Source organism: Amblyomma maculatum, chromosome 6, assembly GCF_055883805.1.
Source record: "Amblyomma maculatum isolate TAMU_Amacu chromosome 6, ASM5588380v1, whole genome shotgun sequence".
NCBI lineage: Eukaryota > Metazoa > Arthropoda > Arachnida > Ixodida > Ixodidae > Amblyomma > Amblyomma maculatum.
Window position 1 is genome coordinate 110,834,287 of NC_139349.1, and position 20,725 is coordinate 110,855,011.

Genomic DNA, 20,725 nt, shown 5'->3' on the forward strand with positions numbered 1-20,725 from the left:
TATAGAGAAGACTTCTAAATATCCCGGCGCTGGAAGCATTGGAAACACGCATCCAAATATGAATGTTAGGCTAAAAGAAGGTACAGAATGCGGCGAGCACGCAACGAAAAGGGCTATTTATTTACGGCCAACATTCAACACGGACAGGTCACTGACAGAAATCGAAAATTTGAAAATGTGTACAAGAAGCATTACTAAACGCAGCTGAGTTGGAAACGCCCTTCAACATAGCGCTCCTTTAGCTGAATGATTTGTGCCTTACTTGTAGCATTACAGGATTTTTTTTTTTTTGTACACAAGATATTACTCTGGTCTTGAGGACTGCACAATAAGCGCTCGACAACAAAGACTGAGGTCGGTTTTCTGCGGAGCTGGCCTTAGCTGGCTACGATTATTTCGGGACTGCGTTTTCTTTGACGTCTTCTCTCAATCGGGTATGGTCAAACCAATGGGCTTTTGTAGTACAACAGCATCTTTAAACTACTGTCTCCAGTTATAATTGCCACACTTTGCAAGAGTGCTTGTCCCAGATGATGGTAGCGCCAGCTTACAAGAGCAACGAACGACCCACTTTCTTTCATTGCCCCTTGCAGACATCCAAACTGGCTTTGCTGATACTGGTTAAGCTTTCCTCACGTAATGGTAGCAAAGATTTTCCTACCTGCATGCTCACAAATACTCGCGTGCAACTCCTTGCGACACAAAGCAGCTCTAACGCCGTTCAGAAACGCTGTACCCAGAGGTTATTACGGATGGTCCTTGAGGCCAGCTATATCGCCTCTGTGGTCCGTGAACATGCACAGACGTTCTGCATTTCGCTACCACACATGTGTAGCATCCAGACCGTGTGACTAGCAGCATAGCCTCTCGAACGATGCCACTCGATCACGAAGGCGTGGAAGAATAGAAAAAGATATAAAGCAAGCTGCACTGCCCGATATGAGACGACATGGCCCGGTCTTGTCGGATGAAACCTAGGGACATAAAAAAATGATCAGCACTTCCATGTCTGCTCTCAATACGAAAGGAAATTCACGGCGTTGCCTGAAGAAAAAGTGCGGCGGCCACGCAAATGGTTTTGAGTCCACGTTCACAAGTCCCGCACCACTGCCTCCACTGAGTTAGAGCCCTCCGGTGGCTCGTCGACGACGTGTCTCAAGGGTGCGGTAGACCTGGGCCGAACGCCCGCGCGACGATCTTCCACCGTGTCCGCCGACATAGCACGAGCGCATGCGTATATACGACCAGAGCTGTCCTCTACCACACAGGCGCCGTTCTGAGGATGGTGCCGAAGCGTGCGCAAAACACACACACGCACTTCATCACACGGACAGCACAGTCCTAACGCAGACGTTCTCCGCCCTGCCGACTCGCAGGTCACCGGGAGAGTCTAGCCGGTGGAAGACGGTAGACAGCCTGCCCGTTGCGGTCGGCGTCGACGAGCCCGGAGGTCTCCAGAGGCGGCCCACCACCGCCACCATTGGGGTCCTCCTGTCAGACGTGGGAGACCGGAGGCATGAAGGTGAAATTTCTGATCTGGTGCAGCGAGATGAGCTGGCTGGCGGCGCTCTTAGGCTCGTACTGGGTCTGGGGCTGCTGCGTCGACGACACGGGGTTTGCAGTAGACCAGGGCGGCGTTCGCACCCTGCGACTGTGACGGGTGCGGCAACCTCGGCTCGCCCTTGTGCCTCGTCACGGTGGGCGCCGGTGTAGGGGAGGCCACGACGGTGGCGGTGGTACCCTGGGGAAGGCCAGCTGCGACGGCGGCGACGTGCCACTGCATGTGCCTGAGCAGGTATGTCTCCCGCTTGTAGCTCTTGCCGCAGCGGGGGCAGATGTGCGTCTTGAGTTGCTTGGAGTCACGGTGTCGCGGGATGTGCTCGAGCAGGGCGTCCTCGTGCTCGAAGCACTTGTAGCAAGAGTGGCACTTGAAGGGCTTGTCCGCCTGGTGGCAGCGCGAGTGCGACTGGAGGCTGGACAGCTGCGAGAAGGCCTTGCCACACCCCGGGTGCCGGCACAGGTAGGGCTTATCGCCCGTGTGCGTGCGCACGTGCTGCTGCAGATGCGACAGCTGGGTGAACTTGCGGCCGCACAGCACGCAGTGGTACGGCTTCACGCCCGAGTGGATGCGGGCGTGCTGGGACAGGTAGGACGCGTTGGCAAACGCCTTGCTACACTGCGCGCACCGGTACGGCTTGGCCTCCCGCAGGTAGCTCTGCGCGTGCAGCTGCAACTCTGCCTTGGCACCAAACATCTTCAGACCAGCCGAGTCCGCAGCAGCGGCGTCCAGCCTACAAACTCCCTCGTCAACTTTCGCATCTCCACACGTCACTTCCAGCTCGCACCTGCCGTTCACAATCTCGTTTTCGTAACGTACTCGCGGCGGACGCGGTGACGCGAAAATTTCTTCTCGCGGTCGCTCAACGAAGGCCATTTTTTTTTCAACTCGTCCACCGGAGTCGCACCTCCACAGTTAACAGAACGCCTGCTCTTAGAAGGCGACGCGCTCACGTTCGACCGTGCTGTTGAAATTGCGCTACTTCGTCAGCGAGCTCAACTCGAGTCTGAAGCTTTCGCTAACCCCGTTCAACGCATCGTACAGCAGCAGCCACGCCGGCATGACGCAGTAGGACGGAACGCGCAAGATAACCGGCGTTTCAGCAATAACGACGGACGCTCCGGTGACCAGAACAACATTTCCTGATGGGGCTGGGATGAGCTCAACTCGAGTCTGAGGCTTTCGCTAACCCCATTCAATGCATCGTAAAGCAGCAGCCACGCCGGCACCACGCAGTCGGACGGAACGCGCAAAATAACCGGCGTTTCAGCAATAACGACGGACGCTCCGGTGTCCAGAACAACATCCCCTGATGGGGCTGTGACAGGTGGGTCACCGCCGCTTGTGGCGGGGGCTAGCCTGCCACAGAATGTTTATCTGTTGTAGGCCGTCATTGCACCCGCCACCGTTTCGGTGGTGGACGACGGCTGTTGTTGCGGCGCGCGTCTTTCTCTCCTTCTTCCTTTTCTTTCTTTCTTCTCTATTTTCTCTTCTGTCTGTCCCGTGCCCCGCCGGGGTGGTGCAGAGGTAAGACGCCCGACTACTGTGCCGGAGTACCCGGGTTCGAACCCGACCTCGGCGACTGCGTTTCGATGGAGGCGAAACGAAGAGGCGTCCGTTTGCTGTGCGATGTCAGCGCACGTTAAAGATCCCCAGGTGGTCGAAATTACTCCGTAGCCCTCCACTGCGGCTCCTCTTTCTCTTTCCACTTTCTCTCCCACCTTCCCCTCTTCCCTCACGGTGCGGTTAAGTTGTCCACAGAAAACAAGTGAGACAGTTACCGCGCCTTTCCCTTCCTATAAATCAATCTGTCTGCCCTGCCGGGGTGGTGCAGTGGTAAGACCCCGCACTACTGTGCCGGTGGTGGTGGTGGTGAAAACATTTATCAATAACAATTAAATCGTTACAGAGAGGTGTTTGGGTTAGAGACGTATCGGTCTCCACCCCTCACAATACTAGGTGGAGCCCCTATTCCGGGCCCCATTGGCAAGCAACGCCGCCCGCGTCCGTTGCTTCAAGGCCTTTTGAGCCTTGAGGTCTTGACAGCCGAGCAGGGCCGCCTCCCAGTCCTCTCTAGTTGGGTTGGGGTTGGAAGGAATGGATGGGTTTGACTGGCACGCCCAGACCATGTGGAAGGTGTCAGCCACCTCCCCACAGTACTGGCACGCACCATCAAAGGACGGATTGAAATGTTTAAGCACCGCCGAGCACAGTACAGTATTGGTAAAAATTTTGATGAGGAGGCGCTCGTCAGCGCGATCCAGTCCCTTACAAGGGGCCGGATAGCGCCTGTGCTCCTCCTTGTAGTAATCGGTGATGTCTTTGAATGTAAGGGCCAGATTGTCTGATTGGGAGTAGGCTTTCAAGGACAGGGAGATAGCCCGGGGAGAGAGTGCGCGGGCGGCCTTATCGGCCTGTTCGTTTCCCTTGAGTCCCTAGTGACCGGTTGCCCAAATGAGGTTATGTGGAGTTGGGTCTCTGTATCGGCAGCTAGGTTGCAGTATACGCCGGGCAAGCGGGGGAGCCCATCCCAGTCTATAACTCCGACAGGCCCCTCGCGAGTCGGTGATGATGTGTTTCGAATTGGGAACACTGAGAGCCAGAGCAATAGCAATCTCCTCCGCATGATTTGTGCTGTAGGCTTTGAAAGTTAGCCAGTTAACCGTGTTGGTGTTGTGTACGACTGCAGCCGTATACCACCCCACGTCGTAAGGGCCGGCAACATCCACATAATACACATGTTGCTGGTGACCATAGTATGATAGTACCGCTCCAACGCTTTCGCGCGCCCCTGGCGACGACCGTTATGGTCTTCTTTGGACATGTTGCGGGGAAGGGGTCGGACCCAGAGGGCGCGTCTCCAGAGTTCTGGCACTCTCACCCTTTCCTCAATGTGGTAATCGTGTTTAATGTGTAGCCGGTCCAAGAGGCGGCGACCGGACGTGGTCTGTGTAAGACGCGTGTATTGGCTTAGTAAGTGGGCTTCTCGTAGCTCCCGGAAGGTGTTCACCACGCCCAGAGCCAGAAGTTTCTGGTTGGACGTGCTGACCGGAAGGTCGAGAGCCCGCTTGATGACTTTCCGGTGGATGGCCTCCAATTAATCCGCATCGTGTTTACGCAGGTACAAGTAGGGTGTCTTCAGACGGCATACTTAGCGCAAAAAAACAGACACACACACGAGAGAAAAGGCGGGACACGGGACAAGCGCTGGTCCCGTGTCCCGCCTTTTCTCTCGTGTGCGTGTCTGTTTGTTTGCGCTAAGTATGCCGTCCGAAGCTGAAAACCATCTAGCCCGTCTAAAAGTTATTTTAAAATAGGGTGTCGAGTAGAGGATACTGCTCGTTACAAAAGCATGGGCAAGCCGCAGTGCATCCTTGCTTCGTAATCGGCCCCACTTGTTGGAGACCCGGCGGACCATACGGCCCACCTGGTCTCCCACCATGCGAGGTTTGGCCAGAGTGGTGTCAACTCTGCGTTGATGGTGTATGAAGAAGCCAAGGACGCGGATCTCTTTGGCCTCCGGGATCGGTCCCGAGGGGAGACTGATGCGAAGCTGAGTTGTGTCTCGAGGGGAGAGACGTACGTGCACAAATTCAGATTTAGCTGGGGCGCACTGGAGTCCGCAGTAGTTGGCGTAGTCGTCGACTACGGTCGCCGCTGCCTGCAGGCAGGACTCCATGTGGCCCAGGTTACCTTGCGTGGCCCAGATTGTGATATCATCCGCGTAAAGTGCGTGACGTATTCCGGAAAGAGAAGCCAATTTGGAGGGAAGATGAAGCATGGCTAAATTGAAGAGGAGGAGAGGCAGGACAGCGCCTTGAGGTGTTCCCCTCGAGCCGATGGTGTATGGCCCGTGTTCCGCATCTTGTATTCGTATGTAGGCTTGGCGGTCTGTAAGGAATTGTTATATGTAATTGAATGTTTTGTTACCACAGTTGGTGTGACTGAGGTGATCGAGGATTAATTACTTCGTGGTTCACATTGTCAAATGCGCCTTTACGGTTCAAGGCCAGGACCACCTTGTCATTATGGGGACATTCGACAGGATCTAAGATGTCGTGGTGGAGCTGAAGACGTATATCCTGTGCTGATTTTTGAGGGCGGAAACCGAACATGGTGTCCGCGAAAATGTGCTGTGTTTTGAGAAATTCGGAGAGTCTGTCGCGCACCATTGTCTCCATCAGCTTGCCGACACAAGAGGTGAGAGAGATGGGGCGAAGGTTCTCCACATCAATAGGTTTGCCGGTTTTCGTGATAAAGGTGACGAGGGCCGACTTCCAATCGAGAGGGAGAGGAGTGTCTCCGTCCCAAATACTATTGATGTATTTGAGAAGCATGACATATGCTGCATCGGGAAGGTTGGCCAAAAGCTTGGCCGTAACCTTGTCGCGCCCGGGTGCAGTGCCGCGTTTCATCTTGCTTAAGGCCGCCCGGAGGTCGTGGAGCTGGAATGGAGTGTCCAGCTCTGTGTTCTCTTTGCCTGCATACGAGTAGGCAACCGCCCGGGGGTCCTTGGGGGTACACACGTATCGGTCCCCGAGTGTATGCGCTAGCTGTATTGCCGTTCCTGTAAAGTTGTGCATGACTTTATGTAAGTGGCGTTGGGTTTCCGTGCGTGTATGTGTTGGATCGGTGAGCGCGCGGAATAGGCGCCACGTATTACGACCAGACATCTGGCGCCCAGCCGTGTTGCACCTGTCTACCCAGTTAGTGTTGGCTAGCTGAGCAACATATTCCGCGGCTTGATGTGAGAGTTCCAGGGTGCGTTTTTTGAGGTGTTTGTTATGTTTCTGTTTTTTCCATCTTTTGGTGAGGCTGCGGCGGGCCTCCCAAAGATTTAGGAGGTGGTTATCTACGTCCGTTTGCGTTTCCGTGAGCTGTATCTGCCTTTCGTGTTGTTTCAGTGCAGACGTGAGTGATTTGTACCGGAGTACCCGGGTTTGAACTGACCCTCTGCGGCTGCGTTTCGATGGAGGCGAAACGAAGAGGCGTCCGTATGCTGTGCGATGTCAGCGCACGTTAAAGATCCCCAGGTGGTCGAAATTACTCCATAGCTCTCCACTACGGCTCCTCTTTCTCTCTATCCACTTTCACTTCCACCTTCCTCCCTTCCCTAATGGCGCGGTTCAGGTCACCACAGAAGCAACTGTGACAAATACTGCACCTTTTCCATCCTGGGAATCAATTATATTAGCAGGTATTCACAGAAGAAAAAGTGACAGATACTGAGCTTTTTGTCTTCTGGAAACTAATTAAATTGGTTAATCTGTCACACTTTTTCCTGCGGACACTGGAACCGAGCTGCAAGGGTAGTGAGGAAGGTGGGAGTGAAAGCGGGAAGAGAAAAACAGGTGCCGTAGTGGAGGGCTTCAAAGTAATTTCGACCGCCTGGGGATCTTTAACGCGCACTGAATTCGCACAGCACTCGGACGCTTCTCCGTTTCACTCCATCGAAACGCAGCCGCCGGCGGTCGGGTTCGAATGCGGGAACTTCGGCGCAGTAGTCGGGCAGCTTAAACCACTGCGCTGTAAATTGGTTTTGGGGGAAATGATGGCGCAGTACGTCACCATTCTCAGGGGACAACGTCATTGCACACGCCACCGCTGGTGGTGGACGACGGCTATTGTTGCGGCGCGCGTCTTTCTTTCCCTCTTGCTTTTCTTTCTTATCTATATTCTCTTCTATCCGCACGAGGCAGCGGGGTGGCTCAGCTACAGAGCCAGTAGCAGGCCCGTGCATTTTCTTTTCCTTCTCCCTACAGCCACAACAACAACAACCACGCTCGATAGAGGTGCATATGCCTTCTGTTCGAATCCCTGCCTCAATCCAGATTTTAATTTGGCACTTCCTGTGGCAATAGGGTGGAAGCTACGGAGCCGAAACACACCAGCTCGCTCCACAGAAGAATACAGTGCCTTCAGAAATTTCGCATGTGATGCTATAGAATGTTATAACATTACGAAACGATTAACCTTATTAATGTATCAGGCTCATACTACAGCACTAACCAGTACAGCGGGAGTTTAATACGCAGCGTTCATGATGATGGCCTCGCGGCCTGTCGAAGATCCCGCAAAGCGCAAGCAGAGTACATGAGGCTGGGTGGGATGCGTCTTCCGCTTTTTTTCGCCCATTTCGGCGCGCGTTGGTAACGCGCGTTTGTTTTTGACAGACACGTGTTCGTAACGTGTTCACAACGAGCGTATGTTTTTCACAGCGTACGTCGTGCGCGGTTTTGATTAGTCGATACTTTCTGCATAAGCCATCATCTACGTAAAGGAACATGTTGCTGCTTAGTGGGAGCAAGGAAACTGTTAAAGCTAAGCAAGCATTGGCTCCAGGTAGTTGGAACTACATGGCGTAGTAACACAGTTAGGAAAGACCCGCCCCCGAAGCTTTGGCTCCATTGCCGCAGAAAGTTGTCCCCGAGTATAGAAGGTGGATATGCTAAACGGGAATCAAAACGGGTATGACACCGCCCTGAACACTACAAAAAGTACAGTTGTTTACAATTTTATAATTGCAATGATTTTCTGGGGCTTTACCGTCTCAGAACGACTCAGATTATGTGGAACGCCATGTAGAGGGCTTTGGAAATTTCGTCAGGCCGGGGTTCTTTAACGTAGACTGAAGTGCCACAGGAACGGGCGCTGTGCTTTTCGCCTCGAGTGAAAAGTGGCGGTCGCGGCCGGGATTAGCCCGTCCTTGGGATCAACCTTACACAACTTTCAAGGCACGGATGACGAACTCGTGGATGAACTCACGCGTCACTATATCTGCACTTTGACAGACGCAGAACCCTGGAATCCAGAATACCGGGGGAACCGAACGAAGACCTAGATAAAGACTTCACTTTAGAAGAAATCATAGTAGCACTAGCAGATATGCGCCGAGATACAGCCCTGGGACAAGACAAAATTACGGTCGCACTAATCACCCGGACCTAGGTACGGAGGCAATGCAGCAACTTACGGATTACGTTAACGAATGCTGGCGCATTTTACAGGCATAGAAAACAGCCAATGTACACTTTATCCCCAAACCCGGCAAGAAAATCAGCATTGAAAACCTACGTCCCATATCCCTCACGTCGTGCGCAGGCAAACTAATGGCCGGAAAAATGCAGTCCACGCGCCTCTCCAACTATCTAGAGAACAACGAGCTACTGCCACACACGATGTTTGGATTCAAAGCACATCTGTCCACCCATGATGTGCTTCTGCAACCTCAGCCGCGGGAAGCTAGGGCAGAAGACTGGGTAATTTTGGATTCCAATTTGTTAATTTTCTTAAGCAGCATCTCGATTTGGGCCCTGAGTGCTGCCGTAAAGGAAGGGAGGAAGGTGGGAGTGAAAGTGGAAAGAGAGAAAGAGCAGCCGTAGTGGAGGGCTGCATGAGGAGTAATTTCGACCTCCTGGGGATCTTTAACGTGCGCTGACATTGCACAGCACACGGACGCCTCTTCGTTTCGCCTCCATCGAAACGCAGCCGCCGAGGTCGGGTTTAAACCCGGGTACTCCGGCACAGTAGTCGGGCGTCTTACCACTGCACCACCACGGCGGGGCTGAGTGCTATTTGATCTTGCTCGGCGCTACGCGCCCTTAGGAAGGGAGTGGAAAGGGAGGAGAGAGAAGCAGCCCCACCCGAACCGCCCACCTGGTGTTCGTGTTTTTTTTTTTTTTTTTTTTTTTTTTTTACTGCGTTGACCCAGGCCGGGGGGGGGGGGGGGGGAGGTGGTGAAAGGTGGCAGTTCCTGGCCCTACGGGGCTGGGACTAGGGTGCCTCGATGTAGCGCGCTGGTATCGAGGCACCCTAGCAGGGACGGTAGATCAACGCCGCTTGCGGCGAGAGCTAGGCAGGCACTGAACTTTATCTGTTGTGGGCCGTCATTGCACCCGCCACTGCTTTGGGGGTGGACGACGGCTGTGGTTGCGGCGCGCGTCTTTCTCTCAGTCTTCTTTCTCCTTTCTTCTCTATTTTCTCGTCTGTCCGCACGAGGCAGCGGAGGTAGCTCAGCTACAGAGCCAGTAGCCGGCCCGTGCATTTTCTTTTCATTCTTCCTACAGCCACAACAACAACAACAAGGACCCAGGCCCTGGTATCACCACGCGTTTCCGTCGCTCGTTTCGCCAGTCCGCCGTGTGGTGGCGATACCTTCGATGGTCGTTTTTCAGCACCTCCGATAGGTGGGTCGGAGATGTTGGAGGTTTCCTGGCGAGGCTATAGTGCTCTATATCTTCAAGAGCACTATAGCCAGGTGGATCGCCGGGAGGCCCAACATGGCGGCGTTTTTTCTTGGGCGCCATTTTCTTCTTTTTTTATCTTGGATGTGCGGAATTTCGCCGCACAGTCACTTGGTGGCATGGGAGCCACCGCACACCGAACACCGGGGAACACAGTTATGAGGAGCCCGCACTCCCTCCACTAGCTGTGCGGCACCAGCCCTGGACTTGCTAGCAAAAGCTAAGGAGCGCGCTATGTACCGTGTGCAACAGCAATAATAATAATAATAATAATAATAATAATAATAATAATAATAATAATAATAATAATAATAATAATAATAATAATAATAATAATAATAATAATAAATGGTTCACAGGAAGGGAAAAGCGCTGTATCTGTCACACGCTCTGTGGACACCTGAACCGCGCTGTAAGGGAAGGGAGGAAGGTGGGAGTATGCAACAGCAACGCTCAGACTTTCACATTTCTCCAGTGCAGATTCTGCAGTGCTCTCGCAATTTTTAATGCGAAAACATTACTTCGCTATGTTCACAGATTTCTGTGTCCGCAGAACGTGTCCGCAAAATCGTGTCCGCAGCAGTTGTGAGTAAATGAGAAGTGGTAGAGGTTAATGAGTGGTGTCAATCGATAGAGGGTGACGTAATGGTGTGTCCGCATATTAATTAGGCCAGTACGTTATTTGGGTAAATAATTAGAATAACTGGTTCACAGTAAAGGAAAGGCGCAGCATCTGCCACACGTTTGGATTGGATTGGAAAACATTTATTCACCGGCAGAAAGTGGTTCAAGGTGAGTTCTTGGTTGCGCTAGATGGCCGTCAGCCCGTGGCTAACCGCGACCTCGTTGGCCCACTCCACTGCCCGGAGTTGGATCTCCGGGTCGGAGCTGAGCAGCACGGCCTCACTGCTCGGAAGTTAGGAGCTGAATTAGGTCCGAGGGAGGTGGATCCTCCGGACAGTTCCACAGGATGGGGTCTAGTTTGGCTCTGTCGCCGCACTTGTTACACTGGGGGGAGTATTGCCCGTGGTACATGAGTGAAAATACCGCCGGGTTGGGGTGGGAATGGGTTTGCAAGCGACGCCATGTGGTCTCGTAGGTCTTCGTGAGCGATTTGTGCTATGGAGGGAAGATGCGTCTTTCGAGGCGAACGTGGTGTGGACGCCTGATTGGATTGGATTGGAAAACATTTATTTCGTCGCTCAAGCAGGTCGATGGAGAGACGTATTAGATGGCCGCTAGTCCATGGCTGGCGGCGACCTTATTAGCCCGCTCGATGGCCCGTAGTTGAATCTGCGGGTCCGAGCTGACCAGCACGGCTTCCCACTGCTCGGGAGAAGGGAGCTGTATTAATTCCACCGCAGGTGGATCATTTGCGCAGTTCCAGAGAATATGATCGTATGTCGCTCTTTCGCCGCATTTACTGCAGGTTGGATTGTACTGGCCTGGGTACATCAGGGCAAGCACCGCCGGATTTACGACAGAGCGTGTTTGTAGTCGGCGCCAGGTAACTTCCTGTGCCTTTGTTAAAGATTTGTGAGGGGTGTGGGGGGCGGATATGTGCGCCTTTCCAGCCTGAAGTGATGGGTAATGTCATGAAAAGAAATTAACCCGTCCTTCGTGAAATTCGGGTCACCGCGCCGTAAGGGAAGGGAGGAAGGTGGAAGTGAAAGCGGAAAGAGAGAAAGGGGTGCCGTAGTGAATATGACGTCAAATATGTGACGTCACGCAGGCGGAAGTAGAGCCAAAAAAGGACATAGGAAGGGATTGGCGCGCAATTTGAAAGTACCAAAGACTAAAATGGGCAAACAAGAAGTGAATTAAGCAACTAGAAGCAACCAGAAGCAACCAACAGCAGCATCCGTACTCTCGCATTACTCCAATGCAGATTCTGCATGCTATTTAATTTTTGAAGCATAATTTACCTTTTGTGTTCATTGCGTGCTTTTTTAGGTCGGACAACGCCGCTTTGGACGCTGCTGTAATAAATAGTCAAAGCGTCCAAAAATGGCCTCCCGATAACTATGTGCCATCATCGTCATCAGCCCAATTATATCCACTACAGGGCAGAGGCCTCTCCCATACTACTACAACTAACCCGGTCCTGTGCTAGCTGCATCCACTTGACCCCTGAAAACTTCTTAACCGCATCCGCCCACTTACATTTCTGCCTCCCCCTGTTATAGGCTTTTCTTCCCTCGTACTCCAATTTATTACCCTTCGCGACCATCGGTTATCCTCTCCGTACTACGTGCCATGCCCATATTGATTTCTTCTTCTTGACTTCCACTAGATGTCATTAACTCGAGTTAATTCTCTGACCCACTCTGCACGCTTCCTATCTCTTAACGATACACCTACCATTTTCCGTTCTATATAGTTCTCTCCGTTGTCTTCATATTGTCACGGACAACAGGGCTAGACGTAACTAAACGACAGGGCGAAGCTGTATGAGCAGGCAGAGTTCCGCACACAGCACGAGCCGACTTCCGCGTCCTTCCAGGCGCCACCTAAGAACATCAGGAACACCAGGTGGCAATATTAAGTAGAACCCTTTCGCCAGTCTCCATTTTCAGCCTCATAGGTGAGTACCTGTACGATTCAACGGTTATATACTTTCCTCTTGACCAATACTGGTGGTTACGGCGCTCGACTACTGTTCCCAAGGATGCGGGATCGAATCCCGGCCTCGGCGGCCGCTTTTCGATGGAGGCGAAAAGCAAGGCGTCCGTGTGCTGTGCGATGTCAGTGCACGTTAAAGAACCTCAGGTGGTCGAAATTTCCGGAGTCCTCCACTACGGCGTCTCTCATAGCCTGAGTCGCTTTGGGACGTTAAACCCCCCAAACCAACCACCCAACCAATACCGGTAAGCTGCTAGTAATAATCTGCGTGTACTTGCCAAATGCGCTCCATCCCAAACTTATTCTCCTTGTTACTTCCCTTTCATGCTCCGAACTTGCGGTTACTGCCTATTCGCCTACCACTTCCAGTGTTTCGCTACCTATTGTATATTGCTCTTCCGCCCCCAGGCTTTCAAGAGCTGTTGTCGGGCTAGTTGGTGCATGTCTGCAGAAGCCACGGCAAAATTGCGCTACAAAACACGACACAAAAGGACACGTAGCACAGGTGCTACGTGTCCTTCATTTGTTTCGTGTTTTTTTTTACCGCAATTTTGCCATGGCTTCTGCAGACTTCCCTAGGCGTTTGAACATTATCTTAGTCCTCTACGTATTAATTTTTAGGCCTACCTCTCCGCTTTTCCTGTCCATACTGCTGCAAAGCAGTGGGCTTCGGAAGCGAAAGTCGTCACTTCGCCATTTGTAAGACTAGCCTCACAGGCCACTTGACTTTGAACGAGCCAGAGGTGACAGTGGGCCTATATAGGTTAACCACGGTACCACCTATAAATTACCAACACTTGACGTTTGATAGCAGATACAGCATTACGCGTTGCCTTTTGTAGTTGACGGCGTCCTCGACTCCAGTCTCGGCAAATCAATCGCAGCAAATCCATGTCTAAACAAGCCTAAACAAAGCAAAAACAAGCAAAACTTGCTTTCACTCCCATAACTAGGTTAAAACTTCAGCCATTTTTTTTTTTAAAGGAAATTGCTGCACTTCCTGTAAACAAACTTTACGTTCAGCTCGTGCACAATGGACTTCAATGCTCCGAATATGGAAAGACGTGAGTGATATTGTGATCGCTAAGTTTACCTAATTTAGACCTTCGCAGGAAAAAAAAAATGTAATAATACACCGATTATGGTACGCGCAGTTCGCATGAAGATGGCCATAAATTTTACTACACTATGAACGCCACATCAGTGGGTAAAGACGTAAGCATTGTACTAATGTAGAAGAACGCACGTTTGGGCGAGTTGGTGATCATCCATGTTTAAGCAACAGCGCAAAAGGACAGAGACGAGTGGAAGGAGGTACGCAACGACGGCGCTGTATACCTCGTCTCTGCCCTTTTGCGTTGTTGCTAAAACATAATACTAAATGTCTCTGGTTTATTATTTTAATGCACCTTGTCGCTTCTCAGCTTTTTTTTATTCAAGCAATTCGGTGGCAAAGATGTTTCCTCCTCAGTAAGTAATAATAATAATTGATTCACAGGAAGGGAAAGGCGCAGTATCTGTCACACGAGTTTGTGGACACCTGAACCGCGCCGCAAGGGAAGGGAGGAAGGTGGGAGTGAAAGGGGAAAGAGAGAAAGAGGAGCCGTAATAAAGGGCTACGGAGTAATTTCGACCACACGTGCGCTGACATCGCACAGCACACGGACGCCACTTCGTTTCGCCTCCATCGATACTCCAGAATTGCATTTCTGAACGCCCCGCCGCAGGGGTGCAGTGGTAAGACGCCCTACTACTGTCCGGAATTCCCGGGTTCGAACCCGACCTCAGCGGCTGCGTTTCGATGGAGGCGAAACGAAGAGGCGTCCGTGTGCTGTGCGATGTCAGCGCACGTTAAATATCCCCAGGTGTTCGAAATTACTCCGTGGCCCTCCACTACGGCTCCTCTTTTTCTCTTTCCACTTTCACTCCCACCTTCCTCCCTTCCCTTACTGCACGGTTGAGGTGTCCACAGAAAAACGAGCGAGGCAGTTACCGCGCCTTTTTCTTCCTATAAATCAATCAATCAGAGCAAGTTTGACAGATACTGCGCCTTTTCCTTCCGGTGAACCAATTATATTTTTGAACGCAATATTTATTCTCCAAGGTGTAAAATTTGGCATGTGGCGCTGGCTCCCAGCACAGCTTCGTTTAAAAATTAAAACAGTATATCTATATCGTTTGACGTGCGCGTGACATACAAAGCAAATTAGTTCTTTTTAAACACCTAATTTTTGGTTACGTGTTCTATTCTTTGTAACGATGATAGGTCTTCGGGATAGGCCTCGCTAGCTTCGGTTTCAACTGCTTCGGCCCACCGGGCCACTGAAGGATACCCCAGTCACACGGCCATTTTCAAAGGCGATTGAGTCGATAGCCTTCGAGATTTTCAATCACGATCGAACTCGAAGGAGTTGTGCCGCTGCTACACGGCAAAACTCGAAGGCTATTTAAATATTTCTGGTGTTTGGCACCAAACTTTTGTGGCGCCACTATCGTTGGTTCAAATTTTGCTGAAAGAACCCTCCATGAATGTAAAATATAATATAACTGATACCTTTTTTTAGTAACTGCAGGTGTTGTTATTCAAGGACTACATTTTTTTTTTTTTTTTTTAACGCGTTGACGTTCATAAGGCTGTGCTTTTCATTGTGTTTGCTTTTCTCGGTGGCGCATGTTACAGTGGTAGAGAGTACATAAATAATGCGGCTTAAAAAAGAGCGATGTTATTTTAAAATTATTACGGATATTATTATTTTACCGCGCAAATAACGATATAAAATAATAACGCTTGTTCACGTATTTGCATCATAAACGCGCTGTGCACGTGGGTGCGTGACGCTCCCCGGGTCAGCGTTAGCAACCTTGCGCGACGTTCGAAGGCCTTCGAGATCTCGATATATATGGAGTTCTGAGCTGTTCCGTTGACTCGATAGACTATCGACTCAATGGCCATTGAAAATGCACGTGTGGCAGCGTTCGAAGGCCTTCGAGTCGATAGACAGTCGGTTGCAGGGCCTTTGAAATGCCCCTGTGACAGCGGTATAATGCTTAGAAAGGAATGACTCCCTGTACACGCTAGCGGTACGATAAGTTGCCGACATCAGCAAGTACTCCTTTCTCACCGGTGGTAGTTGAAATCGTACTCGACGACGCAGTTCTTGTGTTTTCTTTTTTTTTTTTTTTTTCAACTCTTCAATAGACTTTCCTCCGGCTGCTATGAAAGGAAATGGCGCTCGTCTGTCGAGGTTTCCTACCTTTGGCGTAAGACATTGCTCAGATCACCATGCACTATTTATCTACGACCGCTAAGATAAAATATAACCTAATTTCTTTTCTCCCCACGTTTGGTCACAACAGCCGAGCGACGACTCTGACATCAAAGTAAAATCACGACTACGCGGAGTACCTGGGTTCGATCCCGATCGCCGGCGGCTGCGTTTCAATGGAGCCGAAACGAAGAGGCGTCCGTGTTCTGTGCGCTAAAGATCCCTAGGTGGTCGAAATTACTCCATAGCCCTCCACTACGGCTCCTCTTTCTCTCTTTCCACTTTCAATCCCACCTTCATCCCTTCCTTTAAGGAACCTTTAAGGCGCGGTTCAGGTATCCACAGGAACAAGTGTGACATATACTACGCCTTTCCTTTCCTGTGAACCAATTATTATTAGAGAGAGGGAAAGAAAAGCGATATAGTAGCTCTTTTAGTCACTTTGATCCACCACAGCGCTAAAGCCAACTTGCCTCAAGAACAGGAATAACAACGATTAAAGAAGCAACGATTAGATTATTTAGCGGTCGCTGGCAAATACCAGGGTGCGACTCAAGTATAGTGATGTCTTACTTAATTCTAATAAGGAGAAATGTGCGGCCAAAATTTGGTGTCCATACTCAATTAAAAACAAGCGAAAACAGTGATCTGACAGTCCAGAGTTGTTTTTTTATCTAGAGGCCGTTTAAGCAAAATTAGCTGCAAACAAAAACTGTGCCTTTTCTGGAGCACTTCTATATATGCGATGCCACGTATGCGAGAGAAATAAGAACAGTATTAAAGTATTGTACATAATTCTGACCGGCATGCAGTGACAGGCTCAATTCTGGTTTCCTGTGTACGAATGGTAAATGGCCGACGTGTTCAAGAATACGGCTGATGTCAAACCACGTGTAGCTCTACCCTGCTGAATGACAGGCTGATCGACGGTTGAAGACCACATATCTCATCAAAGACAAAAAAAAAAGAAAAGAAAACTAATTTCTTACCGTTCAGGCAGCATTTCTCCCGCACAACGTCAAACTAGGCGCATATTTCGCAATCACAGTTGATAGTAAAAAGGTAGTTGTAGCTCTCTCTTCTCTATTTTGCTATTATGCGGCGCGCAGCCAAACCAAACAACAGTTGCTCACAAAATCATCCCATTTCCAAAATAGCTCAAGGTTAAGGGACGCTGGTACTTGCAAATTGGATCTTGTGGGTAAAGATAAACTGAAGCTTTCATTTTGTATCAGATAAGGCTTCCGCAGACAACGCACTGAGCGCGCATGCTTTCTCCTCGCACTCACTGTGCAGGTGGCAAGACCTGCCGTGTGGAGGCTGTACAGGGCGAATGATGGGGAGGAGAAGTGCGAACAGGTGCATTTCGATCTTTTGTACAGCTGCTGTCGTCGCAAGAGAAAGCACGTAGTCAAAAGTAAAAAAAAAAAAAAAAAAAAATGAAGGGGTGTGTGAGCGGAACTGGCTGGGAGGGTAAGGAGATTTAAGAGGGGGGGCGCTTAAACTAACAAAGAAGATAATAGCGCCTCACCCGGAAGGGGCCAACGGCCTTCCGGGAAGAACTCCCCACCCGGAGAAAACGTGAGAAATGGGACTTCAAGGAGAAGAAGGATTGGAGTGAATGGGTTCTGGAATGTTCGTTTCCCTCATAGCCTAATAGCGCACAGACGGGACGAACCCAGGCGGCAGAAACAATTGGCCCAATATTGGTATTGTTGTGACAATGTCCAGCCCAACATTGGACTAGTGCGTTGCCAATGCGGTACCAGTATTAGGCCGATGGTTTGGGCTGCATGGGAAAGACGGAAGTGAAACACGAACAAGGTAGCGCTGGTACTAGGAATAACATTGAGTAAATCAGCATTGGAACAGCACTGAGTAAAACATTGAGCGTTTTGAATGTTTGTGCAATGTCTTATGTGTAGTTCAGAAAGCAATAATAGCCTAGTAATCAACCACGGAAAGTGCATGAAACTGTTGTACGGGGAATGTAATCAAATACAGTCCTCGTACAGGAGGTAAAACCTGCAACTTTGAAGCACGAAACGCCGAGCTTGGTCATCGGTTCTGCCCAAACAAGTTGAAACATTGGCGTAATGTGCCTTATCCTCGTAAAGGGTAGCACAAAAATGTCATCATAAAGGCGCGAAGATTTAAAGCAAAAATATTACTAAAATATTTCCAAAATTGCGATCAGGTTTGCCTAATCTTTCTGCTCGCCATCGCATGCCACTCTCTTTCACAAGTTTATTTTTCCGCCACTCAGGCAAGAACCATGCATACATCTGTGCACTCCCCACCAGGCAAGTCATATCTCATCGGCCACGCCCTTCAAATTTTATCTTTAATCTGAGCTTGGGTTAAGCGCAGAACTGCGATTCAAGTTCGCACATAGCGCCATCCACGTGGGCATTAATTCTGCCTTCACCAGCTCTTTTTCTCTTTTTTTTTTTTTTCCCCCAAGCAGCCGCTAATTGCCCTTTGTAAAACTCTGGAAGTCAGCAGTTTCTGCACAGTGAAAACCCCTTCACCATGGCGGCCAAACCTGTTTTGAGGAGCAAAGATTGAGTGCATAATGGCCACACCCATTTCCTGCATGCGTCTCCCTTGTAGAACTCTTGTTTGGGCTAGTTGGTAAATTATGATTCACAAATAATACGGCGCGACGGACGAGGACAAAATAGGCGCATAAACGACAGGACTAGCGCCACTAACAACTGAATTTTATTCCGCACCTAACCTGTATTTTTGTAGTCAACCGAGCCGTATCACACATGCAATCACCTATCTATCGCAATCTCATGGAGCAAAAGCTGACGCAGTACATCAGAGCAACAGAAGAAATGCCAACGCGAAGGATAAGAGCAAACCATCCTAATCAATTTTTGACAAGGCCATCAGGGAGGAAAACAACCGACAGCAACAAAGACGAAAAAAAAAAATTGCAGCTCTACACCAGCTCAAGAAAAGAATAAGCATGACACAGTCAAAACCATCAAAAACTTAAACAATAATTAGAACCGCGTGAGGATGGTTTTCAGATGACCAACAAGAAATGTGGAAAAGAAAAAGCGAAAAAGGAAGTGTTTCTTGACCAAAGTCTGCGTCAAAGGCCTAAAGGTGTTGTCCCAATTATAGAATTAGGAGCCTGTCTGAGAAGCCAGCGCCACGCAGCGACCATTCAAACCCCCTTCTTCCGGTTTTCAATAGCGAAGGAATGCTGTTCGCCAGATTTGGCATTCCATCAGGCTTTACGTAGAAGTATTCTGCACTGCATAGAACTTCTGCCCCAACGACGGGCAGCCATGGTAAAGGGGTTTTCGCTATGCAGCAAAGCTGACTGGCGGAGTCATGCAAAGGGTCCATATCGCTACTGCAGCCTTCCACCAGCATTTTCTACTGCAGGAGACGCCTGCATTCCGGAAACCTCATCCTTTATGCACGAACTCTAAATTATTATTTAAGAAAAATAAAGCCATGTGTTGTGATTTCGATTTAAATTGTTCTGCAAGTTCATAAAAGCAATGACTTTCATGGTTACCTAAACTCTAGAAATTGCGTATTTTAAACGAATTTGGGAGCCACAGTACAGGTTGCCAAACTTTTGTGGTCACTGGCAGCCGATGCGATGTAGTTAATTGATTCCCGAATTTGTGATTTTGCTACCGGAATACCATTTGCACGCTCTTTTGCCAGAGTCACTCGAAAGCTTCCGAAAAATTTTCATTTAGTCTAGTTTATGTTTTATTTTGACCGTCGACGGTATAGGCGATACGTAAGAAATGCGACAATTCTGCTGAGCTGTTGGTAGCACAAACCGTAAACAACGCTTTAGGACAGTATATTGAATTGTCGCACTAATGAATAGCCAAATTCACATAAAAGCTTCCCAATCACGTAAGAATACATTCAAAATATCCCTTAATTCGTTTTCAGTTCTATATCTGGCCAGTCAAATGTCAGGCAGAAATGCATATCTTACGCCTGAGAATTTGATAAAACATGAAAACTTCGTTAAATTTTTTGCGCAGTAGTGTTGAATGCAAAGCAAACAGAATTATCTAAACACGAAAGCGTCACGCGCAATAGTTGTAAAAAACTCGCTTCTAACATAACTGAATTGTACGAGGAACCAGAACTGAACATGCGAGAAGACGAGCAGAACTTCGCGTCATTCATCCACACATTCTTTACGATGCCCACATGTTTCACAGCTGCATATCGTGCTTCGGAGCCACATTATCATGAAGTGGATTTTAATCTCCCTCAAGGCACTCCCCTGAGATAAGAGCTTCTAAGAGGAGAGATAAGATAACAGGAATCAACCAGCTTGGTGACTGCGGCTTCTTTGTGCAGAGCTGCAAGAGGTCTTGTGTTCGAACCCCTTCCGTGGTGGCCGTGAATCTAAGCGGCGCACAGTGCAAAACAGACCCTTCAGAAAGGCGGCGAGATCGCACTGTAACTTTACTGTAGCACGGGCCAAGAAGTGATGCAATATCTGCATATTTATTAGCGCTTTTAACGCACACTGCGTTTGACGGCTATTTGAAAAACTTTTCTGCAACCCAAATGGCGCTAAAGGGCGTCAAAAAAGACAATACAAGTGCCTTCAAGTCCCTTCTTTGGGTACTCTGCAGTGGCTATAATGCACGTTAAATATCACCAGGTGGTCTAGGTTAATCGAGGCGCCCCACTGCAGCTTCCCTCGTAGCCTGAGCGGTTTCGGGGGTCTAGACTCGACATACCATAGCGTACCATACCATACCATTACATACCATACTGTACCATACCATACCATACCATACCATACCATACCATACCATACCATACCATACCATACCATACCATACCATAATACCGTACGTACCATAATACCGTACCGTACCATACCATACCATATCATACCATAGCGTACCATACCATACCATACCATACCATGTACCATACCATACCATACATATCATACGATAAAACACCACATATACCAAACCATACCATTTCTTGCTATTTTCTTCAGTGAAGAGTGTCTGACTGAA

The 20,725-nt window shown here is 49.6% G+C and overlaps 1 pseudogene; it reads right to left on the reverse strand.

Moving 5' to 3' along the window:
* Nucleotides 1-1,443: 1,443 nt before the first annotated feature.
* Nucleotides 1,444-2,290, reverse strand: LOC146186577 (zinc finger transcription factor lin-29-like; annotated as a pseudogene).
* Between the last annotated feature and the right edge of the window lie 18,435 nt (nucleotides 2,291-20,725).